Raw genomic sequence first — 6,659 nt, forward strand, 5'->3', positions numbered from 1 at the left:
AAAGGGGTTAACACCAGGGGCGATCAGAAGGTTAACTGTGTGCCTAGCCAGTGTTTATGTGTACTGTGGGAGGTGCTTTTACTAGGGGAAGACATGGATACTTGTTCCTGCTTTGCAGAGACACAGGATCCAGGCCTCCTCCCCTGTCAGAACAACAATCTGCCTTGTTTACATAGTCTGTCTCTCTCTGCCTTGTTTACATAGTCTGTCTCTCTCTGCCTTGTTTACATAGTCTGTCTCTCTCTGCCTTGTTTACATGGTCTGGCTCTCTGCCTTATTTACATGGTCTGGCTCTCTGCCTTGTTTACATGGTCTGGCTCTCTGCCTTGTTAACATGGTCTGGCTCTCTGCCTTGTTTACATGGTCTGGCTCTCTGCCTTGTTTACATGGTCTGGCTCTCTGCCTTGTTTACATGGTCTGGCTCTCTGCCTTGTTTACATGCTCTCTGCCTTGTTTACATAGTATGGCTCTCTGCCTTGTTTACATAGTATGGCTCTCTGCCTTGTTTACATAGTATGGCTCTCTGCCTTGTTTACATGGTCTGGCTCTCTGCCTTGTTTACATAGTCTGGCTCTCTGCCTTGTTTACATAGTATGGCTCTCTGCCTTGTTTACACAGTCTGGCTCTCTGCCTTGTTTACATGGTCTGGCTCTCTGCCTTGTTTACATAGTATGGCTCTCTGCCTTGTTTACATAGTCTGGCTCTCTGCCTTGTTTACATAGTATGGCTCTCTGCCTTGTTTACACAGTCTGGCTCTCTGCCTTGTTTACATGGTCTGGCTCTCTGCCTTGTTTACATAGTATGGTTCTCTGCCTTGTTTACATGCTCTCTGCCTTGTTTACATAGTATGGCTCTCTGCCTTGTTTACATAGTATGGCTCTCTGCCTTGTTTACATAGCCTGGCTCTCTGCCTTGTTTACATAGTCTGGCTCTCTGCCTTGTTTACATAGTATGGCTCTCTGCCTTGTTTACATAGTATGGCTCTCTGCCTTGTTTACATAGCCTGGCTCTCTGCCTTGTTTACATAGTCTGGCTCTCTGCCTTGTTTACATAGTATGGCTCTCTGCCTTGTTTACATAGTATGGCTCTCTGCCTTGTTTACATAGTCTGGCTGTCTGCCTTGTTTACATGGTCTGGCTCTCTGCCTTGTTTACATATTCTGGCTCTCTGCCTTGTTTACATAGTCTGGCTCTCTGCCTTGTTTACATAGTATGGCTCTCTGCCTTGTTTACATAGTATGGCTCTCTGCCTTGTTTACATAGTCTGGCTCTCTGCCTTGTTTACATAGTATGGCTCTCTGCCTTGTTTACCTAGTCTGGCTGTCTGCCTTGTTTACATGGTCTGGCTCTCTGCCTTGTTTACATATTCTGGCTCTCTGCCTTGTTTACATATTCTGGCTCTCTGCCTTGTTTACATATTCTGGCTCTCTGCCTTGTTTACATAGTCTGGCTCTCTGCCTTGTTTACATAGTCTGGCTCTCTGCCTTGTTTACATAGTATGGCTCTCTGCCTTGTTTACATAGTCTGGCTCTCTGCCTAACGATCAGCGGGTGTCTGCGGCCATTGAGTCCGAAGTCCCCACAGATCAGCTCCCGCCGTGTGTAATCACAGTGGAAGCGAGCCGTGGTCTGGCACATAGGTGCTGCCCTGTAGCAGTAAAACTTCTATAGGGCGGACGGGAAGCGGTTAAAGGAGAAGTACGGGGAAAGCTCTTTTGGCTGTGTTTCGCTGAGAGCCTGAGCCAGCCGCTCCCACTCCTTACACAGCCCAGCACTCTAGTGAGCCCTGTAGGGGAGAGCAGAGAGCCGCTGAATGACAGTCACAGCTCTCTGCTCAGAGTGGAGGGGAGAACTGAGCAATCAGTGGTGTTTGATCGCTCAGTTCTCGGGGACAGATGCAGTTGGGATCAGTGCTGCAGCAATGGGTGAGTATGATTGTTTGTTTTTCTGTATTCCCATCACTTCTCTTTTAAAGAAGAGCTTCATTAAAACAATTAAAATGCTTAACATATAGCAACTAACATAACATGTGGGGTGGGGGTCAGGCCTATGAAATGTACAATGGAATGTGTAGAGTGCAGGGGTCATGCATATGTAATGTACAATATAACATATAAGCGCAGGGGTCAGGATTATGTAAAGCAATATGTTGTACAAATGGGTCTTCACATAATGTGTAGGGTCCAAGGGTTGGGACTATGTAATCTTCAACATAATGTGTAGGGTCCAAGGGTTGGGACTATGTAATCTTTAACAAATAACATAAGCGCAGGGGTCAGGACTATGTAATGTAATATGTTGGACACAGGGGTCGGGACTATGTAATCTTCAACATAATGTGTAGGGTCCAGGAGCCAGGACTACGTAATCTTCAACATTACAACATTACTCAGGGTGAATCTATGATAGAAAAGGACCTGGGGGTACTGGTGGACAACAGGCTTGGCAGTGGCATGCAATGCCAAGCTGCTGCAAGCAAAGCCAACAGAATACTGGGATGTATAAAAAAGGGGATTCACTCCAGAAATAAAGAGATTATTCTCCCACTCTACAAGACTCTGGTCCGGCCACATCTGGAGTATGCTGTCCAGTTCTGGGCACCGGTCCTTAGGAAGGATGTGCTGGAACTGGAGAGAGTCCAGAGAAGGGAAACAAAGATAATTAGGGGAATGGAGGACATCAGCTATGAGGAAAGACTACAAGCACTGAACCTATTCTCTCTGGAGAAGAGACAATTGAGGGGGGATATGATATCAATGTACAAATACTGTACTGGTGACCTGAGCATAAAGAACAAACTATTCAGAGAAAGGGAATACAATAAGACACGTGGCCACTCACTAAAACTAGAGGAAAAACGGTTTAACCTTAAACTACGTAAAGGGTTCTTTACTGTCAGAGCAGTAAAGATGTGGAATTCTCTTCCACAAGCAGTGGTATCAGCAGGGAGCATCGATAGTTTAAAAAACTATTAGATGGGCACCTTAAAGACCACAACATACAGGGGTATACAATGTACAACATACAGGGGTATACAATGTACAACATACAGGGGTATACAATGTACAACATACAGGGGTATACAATGTACAACATACAGGGGTATAAAATGTACAACATACAGGGGTATACAATGTATGGTTAACAGCAAACACACACACACATCATAGGTTGAACTGGATGGACTGATGTCTTTTTTCAACCTCACTATGTACCATAATGTGTAGGGTCCAGGGGTCGGGAGTATGTCAGCTTCAACATAATGTGTATGGTCTAGGGGTCGAGACTATGTAATGTACAACAAAACGTTTAGGTGTAAAGTGCAACACAATGTGTGGGGTGCAGGGGTCATGACTATGAAATGTACAATATAAAGTGTGGGGTGTAGGGTCTAGGACTATATAATGTACAACATAATGTGTAGGGCCAGGGGTCGGGACTATGTAATCTTTAACATAATGTGTAGGGTCCAGGGGTCTAACAGACACACAAATTCCTTATTTTTTGCACATGTGCTCAGGGTCTTTCGTTGGAGAACGAAGTCCCGGAGGGAGGGGGGGGGGCGGCGGCTGCCTCCTCCTCCTCCTCTGTAGAAGTGCCATGTGGATGCAGGAGGTCGTCCTGAGGGCCAGAGGAGTGGCTGAGAGGAGCTTAACTCTGAGATCCAGGGAATCTGACTGAGAGGGGAGACACTGGAGACCCTGTGGCTGCAGTATCGTGAGTACAGGGACTCATGTCAAGGGGCCTGACCTGAGGGGGGCCACCCCTGCTAGTAGGATAGTCCGTGGACGGGTGTCAGCAGAGAGAGAGGATACTAGGGAGAATGTCCTGAAGATAAGAGATTGTCCACCAAGTCATCTTGAAGGAACCAAGAGACTTAATTCCTATTCATCCAATGTGGCAGGATGGATTGACAGCCTGGCTGTTCCACATCTAAAAGCAGAGTAGTGAAGATAGAAGTCCTCAATATTGTGAATAGGTAATTGCAGTATCCCACTATTTCCTTCTCCTATCCCCATTATAAATTAAACAACAAAACAACCAAATACCCCTGGACTGATTATTTAAGTGTGAGCCAAGAGGAAATAAGAAATTGCATTTGCTTATGGCTGTGTGTTGGTAGCCAGGGGGACCCGCAGAATGAATATCTAGCAGCTCTTACGGGGGCAGCGCTACATAGATAAAAAGGAAAAAAAAAGGTAAATAGGGCAACAAAAAATTAGATGATACGGCACACATTTCATTGCCCATGAAAATGACTGAAAATTTTCCAGTTTGTATGACCACTTCCAGAAACAGGAAAACCAATTGAAAGTGACTGAGCAATGGCCACATACAGCCGTGGCCAAAAGTTTTAAGAATTGTACATATGTAGTTCATGTGGAGTGGTCCCTAGCGTGCCACATCCCGGGTACAGAATCAAAAACAAAGGGGTTCCCCTGTGGGTGGGACTTTAAAGGCACTGATATTTCAGAAATTACACATAGGTAAGAATACAAAAATGTAGCTTTATTGAAATTGTTTATACAAAATATATAAAAGATAAAAGCAGAGGCAAGCAAAATTATACATCACATTACAGGGTTGAACATCCACCATAGGACCCCCATGTAAACACCCGACGCGTTTCGGAGAAACACTCCTTCTTCAGGGGTGCCTTGGGAGGGTGGTCTGTTGTTTTTGAAAGTTTTAAGAATGACACAAATATTAACTTCTTCCGGCCCGTGCTATAGCCGAAAGACGGCTACAGCGCAGGCTCTAATTTCCGGGAGGCCTTCTTTAAACGCCCTCCCAGTAACAGGCTCCCTGCGCGCTCCCGCGAGCGCGCATCGGGGAAAATCTGTGTCGGCCGTGTCCCTTGGACACAGCCAATCACAGATCGTGGTGAATGGCCAATCACAGCGGCCATTTACCACGTGATCGGACCGTGCAATGAGAGATGATCTCATATGTAAACATATAAGATCATCTCTCATCGCCAGCACTCCTTCCTCACACGGAGACTGCAGTGTGAGGAAGAGGAGAGCCGATTGGCGGTAAGGGGACACAGAGGAATGTAATCAGGGCACTGATCACTAGTGTCCTGATTACACAAGAGGGGAAAAAAATGCCATAAGTGCCCACAGTGCCCGCCATCAGTGCCCCCCATCAGTGCCCACATTCAGTGCCAATAGTGCTGCCAGTCAGTGCCCATCAGTGCCTGCTCATCTAGGCACTGATGGGCACTGACTAGCAGCACTATGGGCACTGAGTGTGGGCACTGATGGTGCGGCCCATCAGTTCCACCCGTCAGTGGCCATCAGTGCCGCCTCTCAGTGCCCATCAGTGCCGCCCACCAGTGCCGCCTCTCAGTGCCCATCAGTGCCGCCCGTCAGTGCCGCCTCTCAGTGCCCAGCAGTGCCACCTATCAGTGCTCATCAGTGCCGCCTATCAGTGCCACCTATCAGTGCTCATCAGTGCGGCATATTAGTACCTCCTCATCAGTGCCCATAACTGCCACCTCATCAGTGCCCATCAGTGCCACCTCATCAGTGCCCATCAGTGCAGCCTATCAGTGCAGCCTCATCAGCGCAGCCTCATCAGCGCACATCAAAATTTTCTGTCTTTTTTCTTTTTTTTTTTTGTAAGAGGTGATTAAATACCACCAAAAGAAAGCTCTATTTATGTGAAAAAAAATGATAAAAATGTCATATGGGTACAGTGTAACATGACCGCGCAATTGTCATTCAAAGCGTGAGAGCGCTGAAAGCTGAAAATTGGCCTGGGCAGGAAGGGGGTAAAAGTGCCCAGTAGGCAAGTGGTTAATTTTGACAAAGTCCGCTGCCTCAGTTTTCATGATGACGATTTGCATTTACTTCAGAATTTTATGGAAGAGCGATCAGATGAATTGCAATTAATTGCAAAGTCCCTTTTTGTCATAAAAAATAATGTAATCCCCCCCAAAAAAAACATTTCCACTGCATTACCGCCCTGCCACAAAAAGGAGCAGCTGACATGTTAGTGATTCTCTCATTAACACAGGTGTCAGTGCTGTCGAGGACAAGGCTGGAAATCACTTTGTAATGCTGATTGAGTTAGAATAACTGACTGGAAGTTTTAAAAGAAGGGTGGTGCTTGAAATCATTTGTTCTTCTTCTGTTAACCATGGATACCTGCAAGGAAACATGTGCAGTCATCAATGCTTTGCACAAAAAGGGATTTACAGGAAAGGATATTGCTGCTACTAAGACTGCACCTAAATCAACCATTTATCAGATCATCAAGAACTTCAAGATGAGAGGTTCAGTTGTTGTGAAGAAGGCTTCAGGGCGCCCAAAAAAGTCCAGCAAGTGCCAGGAGCAGGGGCTGACTGGCAGCTTTCAAGTACAAACCAGAGGCCCTTGGTGCTGCGACTTGACCCCCCCTCCCACTCTCCCTCTTCCCGGCCTCCTCCTGACTCCTATTCCAGGCTTAAGCTCTGCTCCAGGTACTCTCTACTCACCGGCCCAATCCCGGTTCCTGACCTGGCCAACAGGGGGCGGTTGGGGGGAGATAGGACAGCTCAGTTGGGGCTGGCCAGGAGAGGAAAGTCTCCAGTGGGGCCTCTGCTCAGACACAGTTTACACCATCCATGCTGGGGGTCAGTAGGTCAGCAGTGGGGACTTTTTACTTCTTTTCACCA

This window comes from Pelophylax lessonae, assembly GCF_965119305.1.
Source record: "Pelophylax lessonae genome assembly, chromosome: 3".
NCBI lineage: Eukaryota > Metazoa > Chordata > Amphibia > Anura > Ranidae > Pelophylax > Pelophylax lessonae.